Raw genomic sequence first — 24,053 nt, forward strand, 5'->3', positions numbered from 1 at the left:
AAATACTTACAGCAGTACTTTTTGTGGAGAAAGGGCGAGGAGAGAAGAGATCCTACAAAACAACCTGATGAGGTGGGAAGTCCTCTGGGCTGAAGAAAGGAGACAAGCGGGGCACCAGGAGACTGTGAGACCCTTGGACAAGTCACTTCCTTTCTCTGAACCTCTGTTTCCCCAAGTAAGGATGTTAAGTTCTATGTCTAAAACCTCTCCAACAGGAAAAGGCCACATGTCAGCAATGACAGAGTGAGTGAGAGTGAGACAGGTTGGTGCTTGGCCGTTGCCACAGCTTCTTTTCATGTCCAGGCTCCTGGTGTGACATGGGGCAGGACTCATCCCTATACCTGCCGTTTCTGAAAACCAGAGCTTTCTCCTTAGGAGAACAGGTGTAGCAGAGGTTGGAGCCCCTTTAAACCTGGCTCATTGTTGCCAGGGGATCGCATTCAGTCCTTTAGCCATTCAGGCTGCACTGGGAGCTGGGAAAATCCAACCTCCTGTCAAAAGAGTTTAAAAGGAAGAACAGAAAAACAAAAAGGCTCCTTGGGCATAACGCCACCTTTGCAAACTGACAGGCTAATTAAACCAAGGAAAAGCTTGGACTGAACCAGAAACCGTCTCCAAAATGTCTCTGAAAGGGGCACCTGCTGCCCCTGCATGCTGCCTGGTAGCCAGGCCAACAAAGGGAAAACTCCCCTCATGATCAAATGTACTGAATTATGCTTAACTGTTAACTTGGTTGGGGTAGGGGGGAAGGACTGGAAAGTGACCCTAATACACACACAGCATCAATAAGAAAAGGAAGGAAAAAGGAAGGAGAGGAGCCCATGAACTGGAAAACTCCAAATTCCCACCTGATATATTAGGAAACTTGCCCAGGACGAAGGAGGCATGAATTCTAATCCATGTGTCGCCATCGAGTCACTGTGTGATTTTGGCCAAGTCGCTTCCCTCGCTAAGCCACGTAACAGGATGATGGGGGCCTTACCTTTCAAGCATCAGGAGGCCCGGCACAGGTGTGCCCAATTTAACTGGTCTCCACCACCCTCTGCCCAATGCGTCTCTGCAGCCAGCTCCACCTCTGCCTGCTGTAAAAGGAAGCAAAACCAAAAAAATGAGGCCACTTCAGAATGGAGGGAGGGCTCTAGATATATTCCCCGGGAGAGCAAAGCAAACACCAGCCCTCCCACCTGGTCCAGCTGCTTTCCTGCAACTTCAAGGGAACAGCTTAAAACTGGGCCCCTCACCCGCAGCTCTGTCTTCAAACCAGCCCACCTGCCCACCCACCCCATTCCCCCTTCCCTCAGACCACCAACCACCTCCTGCCCCAACTCCCCCCTTCCCTCAGACCTCATCCTCTCAGCCCCACCCAAGCAATCTCTTAATGAAATATTCAGAAAGAACAGCTCCTGTCTCAAGTTTTGTAATCCTGCCATAACAAAAACGATTTCTTACAGATACAAAAACTACCATTTGCAAATAAATTAGCTTAGATCAACAACCAGGGTTTTATGTTCAAAAGAGTAATTTGCCCACAAGGGTCTGATGGAAATAAAGCTACCAGGCCAATGCTTTAACCTTCTGGTTCGGCTCTGCTGTTCTTCCAGCTTTTAAAACTCTGATGTCATTTTCTTACCATCACAGATGGAAACCTAGAAGGGGCCCTCAAGCCGTATTCATAGGCTCACGGCAGACTGGAAGGCATCTCAGAGGCCTCTGAGTCCAACCCCTTTATTTTATAGATGAGGAAATAGATTAAGTGACTTATCCAAGGCCACACAGGTAGCAAGCCTCGGAGGCAGTTCTGATGAATCCACCACCAGCACCGAACCACGGGGCCTCCTTCTTATTCTGTGGGACTTTTGTTTTCAGGAGATCTGCCAGCCCAACTGTTACCGCCTCAGGCCACTGGGACAGGCCCGACAGAAACGAGTCTGGAAGTCAAGCGTTCTGACTTAAAGGCCAACATGGCTGACACCCTGCCTGCGGCTCTGGGACCACCACCCTCCGGATGGGATGAGGACTGAGAGAGACAGATGTGGAGGGGTGGGAAGGAGGGAGGGGGAAGGGAGGGAGGGAGGGAATGAGGGAATGAGGAAAGGAGGAAGGGAGGGAAGGAGGGAGGGAGGAAAGGAGGGAAGGAGGGAAGAGGAAGGAGGGAGGGAAGGGGGAAGGAAGGGAGGGAGGAAGGGAGGGAAGGAGAGGGGGAAAGAAGGGAGGAAGGAAGGAGAGAGGGAAAGGAGGAAAGAAAGAAGGAAGGAAGGAGAAAGGGAGGGAGGGAGGGAACGAGGAAAGGGGGAAGGGAGGGAAGGAGGGAAGAGGAAGGAGGGAGGGAAGGGGAAATGGAGGGAACGAGGAAAGGAGGAAGGGAGGGAGGGAGGAAGGAAGGAAAGAAAGGGAGGGAAGAGGAAGGAAGGAGGGAGGGAAAGGAAGGAAGGAAGGAGGAAGGGAGGGAAGAAGAGGGGGAAAGCAGGAAAGAAGGGAAGAAGGAAGCTGGAAAAGGAAGGGAAGAAAGGAAAGAAAGAATGTGTTAAGTGCTTAATAATAATAATACTCCTCACATCAGGCACTGTGCTGAGCACTAGCGATACAGTTACAAACACACGAGCCAGAGACAGCAAGACAAAGGCACAGAGACATACGGACAAGCAAAAGAACACCGCAATGCTCTGCACCCAGCAAAGGTGAACCCAGGCCACCAAAGGCAATGGGGGGATGGAAAAATCTGCAGGAGGCAGCAGGCCCACGGGTGCTTTGCTTGTTTCTATAATTAATACTGACAAAAGATCTAGGGCCAGCGGAACCCGGGGCTGGAATGAGAAGGAAGCTGGGCGTCTGGGCGCACCAGAGCAGCGCAGGCGCCAAGTGGGCAGAGTCCAGCAAGGACCCTGCTTGGCACCAGGCTGACAAAAGCCGCTCGATGCCCGAGGGGCCCAGAGACAGACAGAACAGCACCATGGGAGGTGCAAGACAACACCCTTCCCTCAGGCCAGCGCCTGGGATGCCACCAGCATTTCACCCTCTAGAAAAACCTCCTGTTACTCAATCCTTTTGTTGGGCATTTATGCCATTCTACTCTGCTCTGAAGGGCTTGTGCGTTTACAAAGGAAACTAGGTCTGGGTCTGGATGGGACCTCCGAGGCCACCCAGTCCAAACTTTTCATTTTACAGAAGAGGAAACTGAAACCCAGGGAAGTGATGACTTGTGCAAAGTCACATGGGTAGTAAACTTCAGAGGTGGATCTGACCCGGAGCCATGGCTTTCTCCCTAGGACCCCCCCCCACCTCCCTAAGATCAGGCTCGATGCCATTTATGTTCATATCTCCCTCAAAGCCAAATGCAGGCCCTCGTATGGGACCCGGGCAGTCTGTGATGAACGTTTACTGCACAGTGAATGAAGACAGAGGCACCAGCCCATGGCCACAAAGGGGCTCGGCGGGCTGCCATCTTAACCTGCGAGTCACCTGGAGGTGCCAGCCTTGGCTCTGTGTGAATCCTCTCTCAACAACTCGGCTCCCACCAGACGTCAGGGCTTCTAGCTGCTGCCCATGGAGGACGACAGCCCAGAGCTTCCCCCACCAACCAGCAGCTTCCACACAAAACAGTTATTGAGCCCTACCACGACTCTGGAGCCAGCACGCCAAGGACCCCGCCTTGGAGGCTTAGCACCTCGGTGACCCTGGGTGAGTGCCTTCATCTCCCAACCTCGCTTTCCTGCTTTATAAAATGACTGGTTTGGACTAGAAGGTCTCAAGCCTTCCAGCTCTCGCTCTGTGGGCCCGTAAGCCACACCAGCTCGCTGGACCTTGGTCTCCTCCTCGGTAAAATGAGAGGTTTGGATCAGACACCCTTCTAGTGCTAGGGTTAGGATCAGTGCCAAACGCAAGGCACTAGGGGTTAAAAGAAATGTCGAGTTAAGACTCTGCCCTCCTCCTCAAGCCAACTGCTTTTCTGGGGCACAGAAGGCACGCACACACGCACACATACACACACACCACACACACACACTAACGAACAGTACAAAGCCGACAGTTCGACACGTCGGCGTTTGAGGGCAGAGGCATCTCGGTGACCCTTCAGCTCACTTGGGGCAGGCTGTCTCCACTCTGGACACGAGTCTTCTAGCTGACCTCGCGGGAAATGTCCGGGCACCACACATTCAATTTGTCAACCAACAGCGTCTCCTTCGAGGAACGTCAGAAATGGGGAAACAACCAGGCTGACCAGAATAAAAACTTGCCCCCTCCCTGAAAAACAAATGGCCCTCGTTGCGGCATCTCCCACGCCAACTAGGACTGATGGCAGGTTGGTGCAGCTGAGAGTACCAAGTCCGCCCCTGGAGGCCTAGTCTCAGGCGCCGGCAATGACCTATCCTCCACTTTCTCACCCCACAGCTGCCTGAAGACCATCCCACCTAAGCTTCCAAAAACTTCCCTTCTCTCATCTTGAGCTAGCCTTGAGATTAGGGACCATCTCACTTTTTCTCCCTGCGCCCCAGTGCCAGCACACAGTACTGGCTTAATAAATGCCCACTGGTTGACTGATTAACCCCAAGCACCAGGCTAACAAGTTGAGGTTTTATCCCAGAAGCAACAGAGAATCACAAGATTTTTGAGTAGAGGAATGACGTGACTAGCCCTGTTCATTGGGCAGCTCTACCAAGCATAGATTGGAAGGGGAAGACAGACCAGAAGCAAGAAAGTGAGGAAGCTGTTCTAAAAGTACAGGGGAGGGACAGAAGAGACTGGATGGAGGAAGTGGTCCTTCCAGTGGAGATGAGACAGATACCAGGACATCGGATGACAAGGGTTCTTAAGCGTTTGGGGGTCATGGACCCCTTGGGCATCAGTCTGGTGGGGCTTACGTATGGACTCCTGTTATCAAATACACAGGATTATAAGAGAAACCAATTACATTTAAATGAAGGTAACGCTCATTCATCTACAAAGCGAGACATTTTGACTAGAGGACCTTAAACACACTTGAAACTCACTCTCTTGTAGGCCCTGACTGACAACCAAGAATTTCTCATGCAAAGTGCCTGTTGTTAGCGCTCCTTCCACTCCCCCAGAGTACCTTCCACTAGTTTCTCCTAATAGACAGCTCATGTTATCACGGTAAGTTGGAATACGCTGAAGGGAAAGTTTCATGTTCCCTTGAGGAGTACAGAAGACTATCCACTAACTCTGTGTGTGTGTGTGTGCGTGTGTGTGTGTGTGTGCGCGCGCGCATGTGCATATTTGCATGCAGCTACATACATATACACAAAAATAACTATAATTACAATAGTTCTGAAAAACATAAAAGAAAGAGAGGATGGAAGCAGATACAAGTAACCCCCCCAAAATGCTCCAAATTCCAAATAAGAAAAATATTAATGAAAACAATTCTGAGATTTCACCTCATACCCCTTAAATTCAAATTGGCAAAGCTCCTAAAAGACAGAGAAAGTCCACAATAGAGAGGCTGTGGGAAGACAGGAACGTCACCATTACCATAAGGTCAGCAGCATTCTACCTTTGTCTAACCAGTCTGGGTAAAAAATATGGAATTGTCACTAAACTCTTCAAACTCTCTGATCTTTAGAAACCAGATGAAGAACGGAAAGTCGCATCTATAAGCAACTATTTATAGCAATGTTTTTTGTGGTAGCAAAAACCGAGAAATGAAGATGCTGAGAGATGTGAGAATGACTGAACAAATCACAGCCTCGGTTTCCTCCAATATGAAATCAAAGTGTTGGCATCAACGACCTCGAAGGTCGCTTCCCGCTCTGAGATCTCTGCTCCTCAAGCTTGATCTGAAAGAAGAGAAGAAAATCCACCTCCCTCTTTTCTCTGCACAAGTTGGGGGCTATGAATATACGGGTGAGACTTCGCCGATGCGCTAGTGAGCTCTGCTGAACCGATTTCCCTCCCTGGTCATCCTTCCCCTTTCGATTATTCTTTGTTACAAGGGCTGGCACTCTGGGGAGGTAAGAGGGTGGGGGACACATAGAAACGATGGCCATGTGAAAATAAAAAATACCAATAAAAATGGAAACACAAATAAAATCTACATTCCTCTATGATCCGCCCTCATTGTGTGATAAGAAACCATAAATATGAAGGCCTGCATGCAACAATGTGGAAGTCCCCGGCGGACGGATATAGAGGGAAGCAAATAGAACCAAGAGGGCAGAAGGCCCCGGGGTGCCAATAAACGCAAGAAGGCAGCAGTCAAAGCGGATGGCCATCTGCTCAAGCATGATGGCTGGAGTTGGTCCCAGGGGACTGCCGTTAAAACACACTGCCTTCCTCTCTGTCAGGAAATTGGAAACTGTGAAATATTTATTGCATGTTTTATCAGGCAAATACCTACATCAAATGGTTATATTTAAATATTTTTTAAGGGCAGATACCACGGGTAGGGTGAAGGGAGTAGAGTTTATTGGCTCATAGATCAGATTTAGAGCTGAAAGAACCTTAAAGGTAAGCTAATCCACCCCTTCGTTTTTACAGATGAGGAAACGGAGGCCAACAGAGGTCAAATAACCACAAAAGCAAAGACTTAGGACTGAAAGGAACCATCAAGTCCAACCCCCTCATTTTACAGATGAGGAAACTGAGGCACAAAATGCCAGGGCCACACAGCTATAGAAAACCAAAAGTATCAATAAAATAGTATCATTATTTTATTAGTGCCAATATATAGTTTTTTTGATTAACCAGTTGTACCCATGGTAACCAGCATGAAGGAGATTCAGGACAGGATGATCTGACGGGAAGAATTGGGTAACTCTCCCAATCTTTTTCATCAACAAGGAGGGTAAAGGAGGGGGGGGGAATCTTTGGGCCTCCAGCCCAGGTCAGGCAGGAATCATTCCCAGGTGAGGGAGGGAGAGGCACGAATCCAGCAAGAGAGCAGAACACTGCCCTTCAAGGAAGGGAGGGCTGGCATTCCTGCGTCTCCCTGCGAATTTCACTTTCTCTCCTCCAACCTGGCCTGCCTCTCCCTCCCTGTCATCACTCACTAGGCCATCCTCCCGCCCTCATCTCCTGGAACTCTCCCTTCCTCCAGCCAGACCGTTGGGTGGGGATTTCCACCTCCTCATGAAAAGGGCTAAGACTGACTCACCCTCCTCTACCTCCCCCACCCCACCCCATCTGGCTCTTCTTTGTAGACTGGTTTATTTGTTCTGACATGCGGACAGCCGGCTCTGCGGGTGCTTTTACAGCTGCCTGTGAACCTCTAGGAGAGTGAGGGCTACGTCAATAAGTCTGACCCCTCACATCTCGGGGTTTGATGCTTTCCAAAGCACTTTCTCAGCTCACATAACAAAACGCAAGAAGTCTCCAAGTACTGTTATCACCATTTTGCAAGTGAGTAAAGGGAAGTTCACACACAGCAAATCAGCAGCAGAATCAGGCCTAGCACCCCAGGGAGTCCCTTCCCACAAACCCAGTGGCTCTCAAAGGATGTGCCTCTACGTTTCCCTGGCTATGCCACAAATCAACCAGTTCTTACACTTGCAGTCCCACAAGCACACCCAACCCCACCACAAATAGTATGGACCTAACACGTGGAATCACAAAATAATCATAATACCTAACAGCTACATAGCATGTGTCAGGCACTATGATAAGCCCTTCACAATCCTTATCTTACTGGATCCTCACAACAACCCTGGGAGGTAAGGGACTATTATTATCCCCATTTCACAGGTAAGGAAAGTGAGGCACAGTGTCTTGCCCAGGGCCACGCAGCTGACAAGCGTGGGAGGAGAGATTCCAATCCAGGTCTCTCCGGCCCCAAATCCAACGCTGTAGCCATCACAGAACGCTGCCTCTCTCGGCTAGTATTATCGCCCGGTGGCCTGGCAATCAGAGCATCAGACTGCCCAGAGCACAGCAAATGGAGGAGCCTGGAGCCGTCACCATAATGCAATACAGAGAGAAAGCAGCTAAACCCCAGGGAACAGAAGCAAACAGCCAGCATCTATTAAAGGCTTGCTCTGTGCCAGGTGCCCTGCTAAGGGCTGGGTACACAAAGAGAAGCAGTCCCCGCCCTCAGGGAGCATACCATCTATCGACAGACACAGGGACAGGCCCTGGGATCCGAGAATTCCATTCCAATGCCTTTTCTGCACCACGGCAGGTTGTCTTTTTCGGGAGGTGGGGAGGGGGGGATCGAATCCCTCTTCCATACTTCTTTTTCTTGATTCCCACAGGAATGTAGGATTTCTGAGCTGGAGGGGCCCTCAGAAATTAACCTAAGCCTGGGCAGAAATCCCTGATCCAACAGCCTGATAACTAGTCTCCCTCTGCTGCCAGAAGATTTCCGGGGCACCGGCACGCATCACTTCCATAGGCAGCCGCCCGTTCTGGACTCTGACTATTAATGGGTTTTTCCCTTATATCTTCCCCCCTACGATGGAAAACCATTTCTCATTTTCCTGCAGCCAAGCTGAATAAATTTAACCTTGCTCCTCATGACAGCCCTGCAAATACTCAGTCAGTTATCCCATACTCCATCAGCCTTCTTTTCCAAAGGAGAAAAAGAAGACCATCAGCGGATGCTTCAGACGATCCTTCCAAGTCATAGTTTCCAATCTTGGTACAGTGGGGACAGCAGTGGCTTTGGCGTCAAAGGAGCTGGGTTCAAATCCTGCCTCTCTCACCCACTCCCTGTGTGACCCTGGGCAGAGCACTTCACCTCTCAGGCCCCCAGGGAGGCTGGACCAGATGACTTGGAAGGTTCCCTCCCAGCTCCGAGATCTGCTAAAATCTGTCAACACCCTCCCTCCGACGTAACACCCAGAACTCGACGCAACAGTCTAGACAAGGCTGGCCTTTGGTACGGCAGCATCCTCATCAAGGTCAGCAGCTTGCATCTCAACACGACGATGCCACAAACGCAACCTTGGGAGCTGCCAGGACAGTGCTGGCACATGACTACAGCCCCTAGATCAGTTTTTCAGACCAACTTTTGTCTCGCCCATCTTGTACTTGTGAAGCTAATTTCTTGGTTTGTTTGTGTTTGGTTTTTTTTTTGCGAGGCAATGACTTACCCAGGGTCACACAGCTAGTGAGTGCTATGTGTCTGAGGTCAGATTTGAACTCAGGTCCTTCTGACTCCAGGGCCGGTGTTCTACCCGCTGCACCATCTACCTGCCCCAGGAAGTTAATTTCTTGAACCCAAGCAGAAGACTACCTTTATCCCTAGTCGATCTCACCTTTGTAGACTCGGCCCATTTTCCTGGCCAGAGGTTCCGCTTTCCTCAACCACAGAATAGCTACAATCATCCTCACAGGGCTATTGAGAGGAAAGGCCTTTGTGTGCCTTCTATAGAAAGAGGAGTCATTATTTTATGAGGCATTCACACTACCATCGCCCTTCCATCACTGGGGAGGAGAAGACAGTGGTTAAGATGGTGTTTTTGTTGGAATGTGGGCGGAACACATGCCTGCCAGCAGGTTGACAGCCTCTTGACTGGCTGGGAGGGAGTCTGGCTTGAAAAACCGTCAACAAGCTTCTGCGTGGTATGGACTGCCCAAGCGGACAAGTCCCAGATGGTCCTGAGAGAAGGGGGTGTACTAGCACAAAACATGTCTTTTGGATGATTGGGCAGAAAGAGGGTAATGCAGTGGGGCTCCAGTGGGCTCCTGTGGGCTCCTATAACCGTAAAGAACACTTCAGAACCACAGAAAATTAGAGCCAGAAGGGACTCTGGAACAGTTTAGGAGAGCAGGCTGCTACCTCAGAACAGAGGATGTCAGAGCTAGCCAAGGGTCTTACAACAGAGAATGCTGGGATCGATTGTAGAATGTCCTACCTGAAAGGACTCAGCACCCCAAATGTCAGAGCTGGAAGGGATCTTAAAACACGGACTGCAGAGGAGGTGAGACCTTAGGATACTGAATGTCACAGGTAGAAAGAGACCTTAGGACAAAGAATAGAAAATGTCACAGCTGAAGGACCTTAGGAAACAGATAGAACATAGATCCGGGCATCTCACAGCTAGGAGGAACTCTGGAACACACATTATCGAAGCCAGCAGGGACCTCTGGGATCATAGATTTAGAAATAAAAAGAATATCAAGGGGTCGGCCAGCGCATTTCCTTCATTTTGCAGAAGAGGAAACTGAGGCCCAGAACGATGAAGTCACTTGCCCCAGGTCACACAAGCAGTAAGTGGTAGAAGTGGGATTCTTACTCAGAGCCTCAGTCTCCAAATCCCCTTATTCCCATCTGAGATGATGAGGCGCCCTCCTCCTTGCCAAAGTGAATTCCCTCACCTTGCCCAGGCAACACTTATCTCACCCTTTCATCTGCTCTGGCATCTTGCTTTATCAAGCACTCCTATTGTCCTTCTTCTTCAATCACCCCCTTCACTGGCTCCTTTCCCCTCTTCCAACAAACAAGTTCAGCTGCCTCCTTACCAGACGTCCCGTGACCTTGCCACCACCCTCAGATCACACAGTGCAAACCTTGATTCTAGAGAGGCACGTCATGCGAGGCTCCGTGTCTTGCCCAAGGCTGTATGGCCAGATGTTTTCATTCCGAGCCCACTGCTCTTTCCACTGCACTACCCAGCCTTCATCGAAATGCCAATGAGTATTATGACCAGTACCATGGGAACTACATACGTACGTTACAAAGTGTACTCCTTACAAGTTTCGAGGAAACCCTGCTCCTTCCACACTGAACTCTGGACTTGTATAAAAACAAGAACCTGCTGCTCTCTGCCTAATAACTGTAGGAATTACAGGTAGAAAAGCCTTAAGTCAGCAAGAAGCAGCAAGCACCTACCATGTGCCTGGCTCTATGCTGGTGATAGAAAAGGGACAAAAACAAAGTCCGCCCTCAGGGAGCTTGCTCTTAGAGGTCAGCTTCTCCAGAGGCCAGCAAACATGGGCATTAATTGGGAAATATTTAACAAAATAAATAAAAAGCAGAGTAGAACATAGATAACGTTAATATGTGGTTTTCTAAGTGATACAAGGCCCAAAAGGATTGCTATGTATTTGAGTGACCCCCATTTCTATTTGAGTTTGACACCCCTGACCTAGCTGAACTCCCTCTTCTTACAAAGGTCAGCTAGAGTCCAGAAGACTCAATTTCCTGAGTTCAAATCCCACCTCAGGCACTTACTAGCTGTGTGCCAATAGGCAAGTCACTTAACCTTGTTCGCCTCAGTTTCCTCATCTGTAAAATGAGCTAGGGAAGGAAATAGCAAATCGCTCCAGTATCTTTGCCAAGAAAACCCCAAATGGGATCACAGAAAATTAGATACGACTGCAAATCAAAACAACAACCTTTTTCCACAAAGTAAACTGAGGTAAAGTCAGTTGGTCCACAGGTATGTATTGTGCACTTCTGATGTGCCCCAGCCTCAGAAGGGGATACAAGGAAGAGATGTGAAGACAGATTAGCTGGGGAGGGTGAGTGCTCGGGAAGAGCCCAGCATGACTTGTCCAAGGTCACAATACTGCTCTGGCTGAACTCCAAAGCTTAGATCCCTCAGTCAGGGATCCTGACTCCAAATGCAGCCACTTCCCCCCATTTCTACCCCGATGCCAAATGTAGAATAATAGCAAAAAGAACCACGTAACACTTGACGGTTTTGAAAGGTCGCTGCCACAGCCAGCACCACTGATCCTTAACCACATGAAGGTGGGAGAGAAGGAGCGGGGAGGAGCTAGGCTAAGTATTCTTATCTCCCAGAAATTCTACCAAAGAGAGAGTTAAGGCCCAGAGATGTGAAGTGACTTACCCCCACACAAAGGCAGAGCCAGAACTGGACTGATAACCTCGGTTTCCTGACAATCAGAGCTGTCCAAGGTTAGAATGGGCCACCTCCAGAGGTAGTGAGCTCCCCCTGATTGGAGCTACTCAAGAAATGGCTGAACGGCCACAGTCAATTATACTCGTTCCTGTGATGCAGGAAATGAAACCATGGCATTCTTAGACATTGGCTTAGGGAAAGGCTTAAATTAAGGAAACCAACCAGCTCTCCTGTTTTACTTAAAAATGAGAAATTCCTACCTAGCAACCATGACAGGGTCAAATCAAGCGTTGAAATGTTACAGCTTAAAAAGCCCTTAGGGATCTTTAACTCCAACCCCCTCATTTTACAGATAAGGAAACCCAGAGGTGTTAAGTGATTTGCCAAAGGTCACACAGGTAAGTCAGTGACAAAGGTAGGTGTCGATATAAAACCACTGCTTTATAGGAGTTGTTTGTGTTTTTCTTTTTTTTACTAAAAGTTTCAGAAATAAATTCCCAAAGGGAAGTTTTCTGAGCCACAGCTATTCTTCCTATTTAAATATCCCCCTGAGAATGACTGTGCAGGGCACAACTCTCCCCAATATTGGTGAATTCTGCTGGGTTCCTTACCAGCCTATTACCTAGTACTCACGACTTCTATCAACCACCTCTTCTGTTCCTCATGGAAAAGCCTACATTTCCCATCAATCAGCGAGCGTTACTATGTTTGCAATGATTTCTCTTTTTCTAGCCAACAAACACGCCTTTTATCTATTTTTTAAAATTTTAGAAGTGTTGTTGACGGCCTTTGTTTTTGATATCGATCACTTCTGCCTCAGCGGCTCCCATGGGCTCCACTACCATCTCTAAGCAGACGACTCCCAGATGTACATACCCAGCCCCAGTCTCTCTCCTGAGCTTCAGCACGGTCTCACCACTTGCCTACTGGACATTTCAAACTCGATGTCCCAGACCCATCTCCAAATTTGACACCTCCAAAACTGACCTCGTTATCTTTCTCCCGAAACCCCTGCCTCTTCCAGACTTCCCTGTTTCTGTCAAAGGCACCTCCATCTCTGTGCTGCCTACAACCTGGTTCCTCACCTTATCGATCAGCTGACACATCTTGATTTTCCCACCTTCCCCCCTCCTCTGTCCTCCTACTGCTACCACTGAAGTTCAAGCCCTCACCACCCCTCACGTAGATCACTGCCACAACCTCTTAATTAAGTTCCCTGACTCACTCCGGGCCATCCTACACAACACTGCCAAAGTAATTCTCCTTAAGTGAAGATGTGAGCAAAAGAGATGAGCTCAACAGGCCCTGCCCTCAAAGAGCTTACAGTCTAGTTAGGGTCGATGACTCGTACAGATATGAATTTATACAAAACAGATCTGAGACTATTTGGTGGGCAAAGGGCACTAGGAGCTAGAAGAAATGCTCCGTGTAGAAGGTGGTCCATGAGCTGGGCTTTGAACGAGAGCAGCTAGAGGCAAGTTCTTACCATCTATTTAATATTCTGCTGTGGAACATGGTCCAACCTCCTACCTGGAGGAATCAAGCTGAAACAGGACGTGCCCGGTCCTCCTGCCCCACAAGGATCACAGAGCTAGCCCGGGAGAGGATGAAAAATGGGGGTATTTTCGACGTGAAGAAGGCCTACTCCTCTCTGACCTTCTGCTTCCTGCTACTGGTTCTCATCTTAACTCACCTCCCATTTTCAGCAGAGAGAGTTTATCAAGGAATGACCCTGTCACTGCTGTGGACGTAAGATCTGGGGTCTGCTGCTAACCAGCTGCTGCACGTCTCTGCTGAATGATTTGTGTCTGGGTACCATTTCCTCATCTGAAAATGAAGGGAGCCCACTACGTGGTCCCTGACGTCCCTACAAGCCCCCAATTCCAAAGCTCTTCCAGTAGCACAAAGAAACCCTGCAAAGGGTCATATTAAGGGTCACCCTCCTCATCCAAGAAAGAGAAGCCAGGAAGATGAGCTGTGTCTCAAGCGGTAAAGATGGGCTGCTGCTCTTCAGTCATTTCAGCCATGTCTGATTCTTCGTGAGCCCATTTGGGGATCTCTTGGCAAAGACACGGAGTGGTCTGCCATTTCCTTCTTCAGCTCATTTTACAGATGAGGAAACTGAGGCAAATTGGGTTAAGTGACTTGTTCAGGGACACACAGCTAGTAAGTATCTAAGGCTGGATTTGAACTCAGGTCTTCCTGACTCCAGGCCTGGCACTTTATCCACTGTGCCACCTAGTGAGCCAGCTGCATTCACCCACTGTTTGAAACAATGCTGATTAAAATAAAATACAGAGATTCATCTTCTGGGTGGAAGGCAGAGGAGAGGCAAAAGAAAGATAATTAAATGAGGATATTACTGAGAAATGATTCTCCCTTTTCTGGCTGTTTACATATTGTTTACCCCCAATAGATGGTAAGCTCCTTCAGGGCAGGTACTATTTCATTTATACCCCAAGTGCCTTTAACTAATGCATGCTGAATAAATGACAGAATTAATAAAGGAATTAATAGCTCAACAGGACACAACACGTCTCCAGGACTCACAGAATGTCCTCTAGCACCCCTCCTGTAAGACCAAAGCAGGACTATTTTTCTTTGCCGTGCTTACGCGCGCCAAGCTCAAAACCCATGGTAAAGGAATATGTGCGCTGTACAGTTAATGTGAATTCAAGGTCTATATCACTGTAAAAGGCATAGAGTCGGCGCTGTATACATTTTTGTTTAATTCTTTTAAAGGAGATAAAACAGTGAATAGAGCACTGGCCTTGGAGTCTGGAGGACCTGAGTTCAAATCCAGTCTCAGGAACACTTAACACCGTGTGTCCTTGAGCAAGTCACTTAACCCCGATCACCTCACAAAAAAAAAAAAAAAGTAAAGGAGATAAGAACAGAACACTAACTCCTAGAAGGACTCTCCATGCAACAAGAATTGCTGGTAAAACTGGAAAGCAGCTTGGCAGAAAATAAGCATACACCAGCATTTTATACCATATACCACAAGAAGTAGCCTAAATTTAACAACTGCATTGCATTTTTTCAAATTAGAAAAGAACAGAAGGAGCTACCTTTCTCAACTCTGTATGGCTAGGGGGAGAATTAACAACCAAGAAAAGGATGAGAGAAATCACACAAGTCAAAATTGACCATTTCAAGGATATAAGAGTAAAAAACTTTTGCATAAACAAAAACAATGCAACTGGGAAGGAGAAGAAAAGCTGCCGAAAGAAGAAAAAAATGCTTGTCTCAAATACCTGACAAACACATGTTTTCTGAGATACCGAAGGGATGAACCTAACTGAGGAAGCCGGAGAGCCATCCCCTCACTTGTCAAATGATGTGAACGACTTTCAAAGGCTCAAATTCAAGCAACGATCTAGTGTGAAACTGCTGCAAATTAAAGCGCAGGTCTCACCTCACACCCCATAAACTTGCAGAGATGATAAAGGACAGGAATAGTCAATGCTGGAGAGGCTGCAGGAAGGCAAGCAAATTAACGTACCATCGGTGTAACTATGAATTCATGTAACTGTTCTGGGAAACGTTCATAATTTTGTAGGGGAAAAACATCACTAAAATTTACTGTTCATATGTCTCAGCTCGGTGATCCCACTACCAGCCACACGCCCTCAAGGCTAGGAGCGACAGAAAGGCCCCAACTCCACAGCTGGAAGGGGCTTCCACCCTTTCATTTTATGGAGAAGGCATCTCAGGAGGCTTAAAGGAGTTGACTGACCTGGCCAAGTTCACACAGACAGGAACTAGCAGATCCTCTGGCTGAAAATCTAGGACTTTTTCTGTCTATACCGAATTGTACTTTGCTTGCAACATTTTTTTTCTTTTTTACAATCAAATGTATTTTTTTTTAAGATAGATGGTGGCATAGTAGACAGAGTGTTAGCCTTGGATTATGGAAGACTGGAGTTCAAATTCTGCCTTAGATATGACGCCTCAATTTCCTCAGCTGTAAAATGGGAAGGATAATAGCACCCACTACCCAGACATTTGTAAAGCATGTACAGTGCCTGGCACAGAGTAGGTGCTATATAACTGCTGGGTAGATTTTTAAAAGGGCGTTCTTTTGATGCCGATAAATGACAATCCCTCAATGCCAGGGAGATGAACTCTTCCTTTTCGTAAAAAGCCTTTTTCCTGTTCTCCTTAAAGCTAGGGCCTTCCCACTGCGATGATCTCCAGCTGGTTCAGTCAGTCCCCTGTCTGACCTCGGGCTCCTTGGGGGCGGGCGCTGCCTTTGCCTTTCCTTGCAGCCCCAGCACTTAACAGAGTGCTTGGCACTTAGCCGGTACTTAACAGGTGCTTTTTGACTTTGCCCCCGGTAGAAAAGAAAATAGTGAAAAGCACAGCCCCCTCAAAGGCCCCTTCCAACTGATCCTGTGAACAAAACAGACTACCTCTGAGACTTAGGAAGTCAGGAAACTTTCAAAGTTGAATGCTTTTTTATTAACCTAAAGTGAATTTATGAAACATCTGACTTTCCTCTGTTGATGCTGAAAGACCTATCCAGGAATAACAGGTCAAGTTTAGATTGAGCCTGACTTCTTACAAAGGCCCTTTCCCACACCCCTTTGTGATAGAGCAAGAATGATTATCCCCATTTCTCTGGATGAGAAAATTGAGGAACTGAGACATTACTTTCTACCCACTGAACTCCAGTCAGCTGTAGAGTCAGAAGACCTGAGTTCAAATCCTACCTCTGATGCTTACTACCTGGGTGACCCTAGGCAAGTCACTTAAACTCCCTGGGCCTCAGTTTCCTCATCTGTAAAACTAGGAAATTGGACTTGATGGACTCCAAGGTCATTCCCAATCCTAGATCTATGATCTTATAGATACCTTCTCTGGGTCTCAGTTTCTCCATCTGTGAAATAGGGATGGGACTTGGACTACACAGCCTCTGAGGTTCCAGCTCTAGAGCTATGACACTTACAGTAAGATAGCCAGGATAAAATCTCCAGGCTCCTGACTCCCAGTCCTGTACACCTCACTCCGTAACACAGCCTCCAAATTCAACGGCCAGGAGGGAGGCATGAGAAATACTTCCACCTGAAGCCCGACAATCGGGGACCGCCTGAACCAGCTGTGGTGTGTGAGTGCGATGGAATACTGTTGTGCCATGAGAAATGATGAGCAGGACGGTTTCAGGAAAGCCTGGGGCGCAAAGTGAAGCGATCAGAAGAACCAGGAGAACACTGTACACGTGAACGGCAGCAGTGTGAGGAGGATCAACTGTGCAAGACTCGGCTGCTCTGATCAAGACCAAGACCCGAGACAATTCCAAAGGACCCAAGAAGAGTGAGAACTGATAAACTAAAGGCAGATTGAAGCATATTTTTTTCTTTTTTCTTCTGTTTTCTTTTGCAAAATGGCTAATATAGAAATACGTTTTGCATAATTCATATTGCTTGCCTTCTCAAAAGGTGGGGGAGGGAGAGAATCTGAAATTCAAATTTCTTTCAAATGAATGTTAAAAAATTTTAATGTAATTGAGAAATATTTAATGAAAATAAAAATATTTTAAAAAGGAAGGGAAGTAGAGGGAAGGAAGGGGGAGGAACATAGGAAGGAAGGAAGGAGAGAGGGAGGGAAGGAAGGAAGGAGAGAGGGGGGAGTGAGGGGGAAAGAGGTAGGAAGGGAGGGAGGAAGGAAGGCAGGAAGGGAGGAGGGAGGAAGGGAGGAAGGAAAGGTCTTTCCCTGAAAAGTGCTCACTGAACGGCTTCACATCACATGAGGGGTCAGGTGGCCCAGGGTAGAGGGGGTGGGAAAAGCAGAGCAGGCACCTGGGCTTCCAAAGAGTTGGCAGAAATGTGAAGAAAAACAAAAATAGGCTTTATACTTAAAGGGCATGCCCCTGAATGAGCTCAAAGTGACCTTCACAGGGACTGAGCTTTAAAAATAGCCCCCAGGGAATGTAAAGGAGGCCAAGCAGCCCAGCCACCTATTAGGAGAGGCAAGTGTCAACGTTTGCAAGCTGGCCCCTTTGGAAAAGCACATATTCAGAAGGGGGGGGGGAATGCATCCTCTTTCAGAAAGCAGAATGTCCTCATTGGATTTGGAGCAGGATATTAGCTATGACCTGAGGCAAATCACTTCCCCTATAAAATGGAGGCATTGCACTCAACGACCTCCAAGTTCCCTTCCAGCCAGACCTCAGTTTCCTTAGCTGAAAATTAGGGGGTTGGACAGGCCCAATGGCAAGAGTACCGACTCTAAAGTCTCAGGACCTGGGTTCAAACCATACCCCTGATGCTTATCACCCCGAGTGACCTTGGTCAAGTCACTGAAACCCCCTGGGCCTTTGTTCCCTAATAGGTAAAAGGAAATTGAATAAAATGACCTCCCCAGGTCCCCCCTAGATTGAAATTTATGATTCTATGAAAAGAATAGCATTAGTCTTTAATAACATTGAGCTTTAAGGTTTGCAAAGCACTTTATAAGCATTATCTGGTTTAATCATGACAACAACCCTGTGGAAGGGAATGCTGCTATTATCTCCATTTTACAGGTGAGGAAACCGAGGTTCTGAGAGTTTCAGCGACTTACTTTCTTATAGTCACACAGCCAGTATGTGTCAGAGGTAGGATGTGAAACCAGCTATTTTTTAAAACCATCTCCTCCTAACTCGGAAGCCATCACTGTCAGCGCTCTATGCTGCCACCACCATCACTATCAATGTCATAGTTGCATTTCTGTAGCACTTTAGGGCTTGCAAAGCACTTCACGAATATCCTCTTATTTGATCCTCACAACAACCCTGGGAAATAGGCGCTTTTATCATCCCCATTTTTATAGAGGAGGAAACTGAGGCAGACAGAGGCCAGGTGACTTCCCCAAAGGTCACACAGCCAGTTACAGTCTGAAGCCACGTTTGAACTCTGGTCTTGGTGTCTCTTTTATGACTTCTGTGGGCTTGTTTCCTCATCTGTCAAATTACGAGTTGGACTGTCAGGGGATCTTAACCTGGGTCCTTGAACTTTACTTTGAAAATAATTTTAAGAACTGTGTTTCTATATACCTGATTCCCTTTGTAATCCTATGCACAATTTTATGCATTTAAAAACATGATCTAGAGAAGGGGTCGCTAGGCTTCACCAACTAATTGTCAAAGAGGCACATAATACAAAAAAAAAAAAGATTCCCTGAAATAGAAGATTGGTAAGGTCAGTTCCAATAATGGATGGATGGATGGATGATTATTTATTAAGCTCTAAATGGCCAACACCGCCTAAACACAACAGCGACACATGAAAGATAAAGCAGTCCCTGCCTTCCAGAAGTTTACACACTGATAGGAGGATTGTAAAGTTACAACCCTGCTTATCTATCTCTAATGCTTTTACAAATGAAACAAGATGGAATACACAACAGAAACAATTCTTTGTCCTCCTGCAGTTGGCTCTGGAATACTCCACTAGGAAACACTTTCTGCCCAGCAAGGAGCTGACGTTTAGCCTCAAACAAAGCTATCCTGGCTGCAAGGGGAGGGGGAAGGAGCATCTATCTACTCAAGAGAAAAGAGGATGGAGAGAAGGGTTGGGAAAAAAGGCCCCTTCGCAAATGACTTAAACCTCTCATTGTGGATAATAGGAGGGTGCAGCTTCTCATTTGAATTAGTGCCTTTGTTTGGACTCGTCTGCCTCAGGCCACAGTATGTTGGGTTTGCCACAGAAGCCTGCCAGCCCGAGCACAGGCATACAAGGCAAAGAGCCCAGACCTGGGAGCCTGGAGTCCAGGCTTTCTCTGCCACTGAACGCTTATGTAATGTCAGACAAGTAAGTCACTTTGGCTCAGTTCAGCCCACGCTTATTAATAATGTTGAAGTAACTCAAGGAAGAGCTCTCCAAGCAAACAGACAGCAAACAGACGTATCTATGCCCAAGATCCTGCCAGCCCAATGACCATGACCTGAGGGGTCTCAAAAGTGGCACTTCTGAAATCTCCTTTTAATTTTATGTTTTGCAGAAAAATAGATTATCTCACTCCCAACTTCCCAAATCGATTCTGGAATCCAAGAATATGAGTTCTAATTCTACCTTGGTCACTCACTTCCTCTATGAGCATAGATCACAGGAAGAGGTTTGGGTTTTGGAGACAAGAACTGGGGTTGAACCTTGGCTCTCTTATTTACTACCTGCATGACTTTGGACAAGTCACTTGTGCCTAAATTTCTTTGTCTAGCTTGGACTAGATGACCTCTCTGAGCCTCAACTTCCTTATCTGTAAAATAAAGGGGTTGGATTAAACGGCATATGAGGTCCCACTGAGATCTGTCTACACTTAGGATCCAATGACTATCTATGGACCTCAGTTTTCTCTTCAGTAAAATGGGGAGAATGGAATCCAATGTAATCACCAGATGGTCTCTAAAGCCCCTTCCAGCTCTTAATCTATGATCCTAGGTCAGGAGGACCTCTTAACTCACCTGGAAAATAACAGGGTTGATGAGATGGCCCCAAAGGTCCCACTGAGGTCTGTCTACATTTATGATTCTGTCATTCTGTCACTTCCCCTCTCGGAGGCACTAGATGGTCTCTAGGAACCATCTTTGCATCCAGGACCCTTTCACCTTGAGGCTCCCTGGAATTGGGCAGGCTAGGACTGAATATGCCACCTTCCCAACAGGGCCAAGCCCTGGTCGGTGCCCCAGACAGGGAGGTAGGTCGCATTCAGCCTGTTCTCCAACGCTGGACAGAGGGTGCACAGAGCAGAACAAATGAGGGATTCTGCGTTGGCCCAGCATTCCCACTTTCTGGGAATATCCCAGACTGAACAGATGTTCAGCATTTCCAAGATGAGAAAACAATCAAGGGTTAGGATGAGATTGGTCTTCTCCCTTCTCCCCAGTTCTACCACCCGTGACGCAGAAAAAGCTCTGGGCCAAGCCTCTAACCTCGAGTCTCCCAGGATCACCGGAGACTCGAAAGGCTTTCCCGGCAAAACACAACGGTCTTCTTTACTGATTTTTTTCCTTCTGCTGTTTTATTTTGCTCTTCCCGGCCGGCTGAGTCGGGCCAGGGAAAGAAGCCTGGACCACGCAAATTTATCTAGATTTCTTTTTTTTTTTTTTTTGCCTTGACCCCGTCAAAGCCGCATCCTCGGCTCTGTGGCCTCCTCGTCTCAAACAAAGGCTCCGGGACTGCACCTAGACCAGAACCCCACCCGAGCCGGCGTGCTAAGAACCCCCGGGGACACGGGAGAGGGTTGGGAGGTGGGCATTGTTGTCAGAGCAAGCACGCCGAGGGCCAGGGTGTTTCCTGGGTGGGGTGCATGCCTGTCTGCGCCCTGGCACGGTGCACACGTGCGTTTGTTGTGGGTGTAGTGAGCGTGCATGCACGCGTGCGGAGGCCACCCAGGTCTCTCTCCTCTGTGACTCCGCTGACCCCCGAGGGGTAAGCCGAGTCAAGAGGCATTTGTGAAGAGCCCTTCTGCGCGTGCTAAGTGCCCAGTAAAGGGGGCTCTAGCCTCCAAGCAGCCGCCCAGGGCCGGGTCGGGTGCTCAAACGCCGGACGCCTCCGAGTCCAGCCCTGACAATGCCGACCCCAAGGAAAGGCCGCTCCCGCAGACCCCCGCCCCAGAGCGCGCGATCTGCGCCCCACGCGGGGAGGGACGGGGCGGGGCGGGGCGCGGAGGGGCTGGGCTCCCCGGGATACTCACTCTTGGCCGATCCAGACGGGGCCGGCTCCGGCGGCGGCTCCGAGACCCCCCCCCCGTGGGCCCTCGGCTCGGGCCCGGGCCCGCTCCGCTCCAAGGCTGGGGGCCGGGAGCTTCCCTTTGTTAGGGGCCGGCTCCGGAGCCGGCCGGAGGTGCCGGAGCCCGGCTCAGGCCGGCCCTTCCCCCACCCCCATCCCCACCCACCCCACGCCGGGCCTGCGGGGGTCGGACCCCGCTCCCCTCCGCGCCGCTGGATACAAGAGGCGAGGACGGAAGGCCGGGAGAGCCCGGGAGCACAGCAGGGCAGAGACCAAGGGAGAGACAGAGACAAAGAGAGACGGGGGGAGGGGCGAGAGGCGGGCGGGGAGGAGAGCGCCCGCTCCGTTATGCAAATGAGGCGGAGGGAGGGCCGGGCACCGGCGCCCAGCTCTCCTCCCTCCCTCCCCTCGGCCTCCTGGAGGGCCGCTGTCCGAAGGACCGAGGCCGAAGCTGGGGGCAGGGGGCGCATTTCCCCCCGGGCCTGCGCTCCGTCCGCTCCACCCCCACCCCGCCCTTCCCCAGCACCGGAATCCCCCCGGGTCGCACCCCCACCTTCACATGATCCCGGTGGGGGCCCCCCGACAGAGGCGCTACCTACCTACCCCGCTACCCACCCAAGTAGCGTGGGTCCCTGCCTGTGAAGAGGCTGGAGGGTAACTTTTCCGGCCCCTGCACCGCTCCATGCACGCAGCTGCGCCCGGTGCCCCACGCAGCCAGTAACTGGCTCAGAACGCACTTTTCAAGTGGGTGTGGGCCAGGGATGGGGTGGGGGTGGGCTCCCGGAGTAGTCCAAGGCCGCCCGCGCACGTGCCGAGACCGCAGGTCACGTGACCAGTCTCCCTCCGCAGCCTCACTGAGGAACTGCCCCGGGCTTTCACCGACACCCACCCCTGCCCCTGCCCCTGCCCCTGCCCCAGCCCCAGCCCCAGCCCCCAGCAGGCCTCCCGGCAGTCCCAAACCCCGTGCCTTCCTCAACCTGGAGCCTTCCCCCTCCCCTGTGGGGTCTCTGTCCTCTTAGGGTCAGGGGCACATCACCCGCTTCCTCTCCACCGAGGAGACCAGGGCCGAGCCTGGGCTAAGTGGAAAAGCGGGACCGTGGGGGGTTCAGAGTGTGGCCCCTTCTCCTCCCCCCCGCGCCCAGCCGCAGGCCTGGGGGTTTAAATCCGAGCCGCTCCTGGCCCGCTCTGGCCCCCGGCTACCGGGTTCCTAGCAACGAGCCCGGCCGGGGTCCTAAGCAGCAGTCCCTGCGTCTGGCCCCTGCCGCCTCGCCCCCACCGAGGCCCCCATCCCGCTGCAAAAGACCCGGAGCCTCCCCTTCCTCAGTCACGGGCGGGGGTCACGCGGCAGGTGAAAATGAAAGCTGATCCAGAGCATCTCTCCATGTAGAAGGGAGTGTGCGTGCGTGTGTGCGTGCGCGCAAAGGTGCAAGGGGAGCTGTCTGTCTGCTCGCGGGGCAGTCTGCCTCAGGATTTCTTTGCTTAGCACGCCAGCCGCCCTCACCCCACCCAACCCTACTCCCGCAGCATCAGCGCCTGGGACCGTGGGAGCTGTTCGTCTGTCTCTGGGGAGGAAACGGGGGGGGGCACTCCGGAAAGAAGCCGAGCCTGCGCCGCCCCCCACTCCCAGCCCCCTCCTACAGCCATACCTGCAGCCCGCAGTCCCCGAACTCCCCCAGGAGGAGGCTGAGACTGTGGCGGGCACAGAGGCCAGGTACTTCTCCCTGGGCACTGCGGGCGCTTCGGGCCGTAGCCTCCTGGAGGAGAGCGGAGGAAAGAAGGCAGATCGCAGCCCGGGCTTGGACCAGGATTGGCTGGGGGTGGGATTGGGGGGGCAAGAACAGCCCGAGATGACAGGTGAGGGAGAGTGAGGGGTCCAGAGGAGAGGAGGCTCCGCCTGGGATCCCAGAGCCCTGTCCCTGGCCTCCTAGAAACCATACACACGTTTGCGCCATATCGTATCACAGACCACGACAGAACTGCAAAGACCGTTGCACCTCCTGATTTTACAGATGAGGAAGCGGGGCACGGAGGGCTAGCGGTTTGCCCAAGGTCAAACAGGTTGGAAGTGACGAGGCAGGACTTGAGCCCCGATCCCCGATTCTCTTACTTCGAGGTTCCACGGTACCATGGTTCACTTGTCCATCAGCACACGGTAAATGAGTAAATGTCTGAGGCAGTATTTGAACCCAGTTCTCTTGTCTCCCAGCGTTTCAAAACTGTCATCCTCTATGCAACTGCTTCCCCTCCCCTAAACCTTGATCCATGCCAGTCAGTCTAGCTGCATTTTCTCTATACATTGTACACACGCAGACACTCTCTCTCTCTCTCTCTCTCTCTCTCTCTCTCTCTCTCTCTCTCTCTCTCTCTCTCTCTCTCTCTCTCTCTCTCTCTCACTCACTCACACACTATAGCACCCAAACGAGAAGGTAAAAATAGGTATAGCAGCTCTTTCTGTGGTGGCAAAAAAACTTTGGAAATTGAGGGGATGCCCATCAGTTGGGGAATGGCTGGACAATCTGTGTTACATGAATGTAATGGAATACTATTGTTCAACAAGAAATGATGAGCAGGCAAACTTCAG

The 24,053-nt window shown here is 49.9% G+C and overlaps 1 protein-coding gene across 3 annotated transcripts in view; it reads right to left on the reverse strand.

Annotated features, from left to right (window-relative positions):
- The window catches only part of ST6GAL1 (ST6 beta-galactoside alpha-2,6-sialyltransferase 1), a 122,219-nt gene extending 100,603 nt beyond the window's left edge, over positions 1–21,616 (reverse strand). For 2 of the 3 annotated variants that reach the window (XM_021005610.2, XM_021005612.2), the window contains exons 1-2: positions 21,438–21,615; positions 983–1,082 (exon numbers count right to left, since the gene is read on the reverse strand). The gene's annotated coding sequence lies outside the window, so the exon portion shown is untranslated. Of the gene's footprint in view, positions 1–982; positions 1,083–21,437 lie in introns of all 3 variants that reach the window. The other variant, XM_021005607.2, reaches the window with a different exon arrangement.
- Between the last annotated feature and the right edge of the window lie 2,437 nt (positions 21,617–24,053).

This window comes from Phascolarctos cinereus, unplaced genomic scaffold, assembly GCF_003287225.1.
Source record: "Phascolarctos cinereus isolate Bilbo 61053 unplaced genomic scaffold, phaCin_HiC Scaffold_5;HRSCAF=322, whole genome shotgun sequence".
In the NCBI taxonomy this organism is placed as follows: domain Eukaryota; kingdom Metazoa; phylum Chordata; class Mammalia; order Diprotodontia; family Phascolarctidae; genus Phascolarctos; species Phascolarctos cinereus.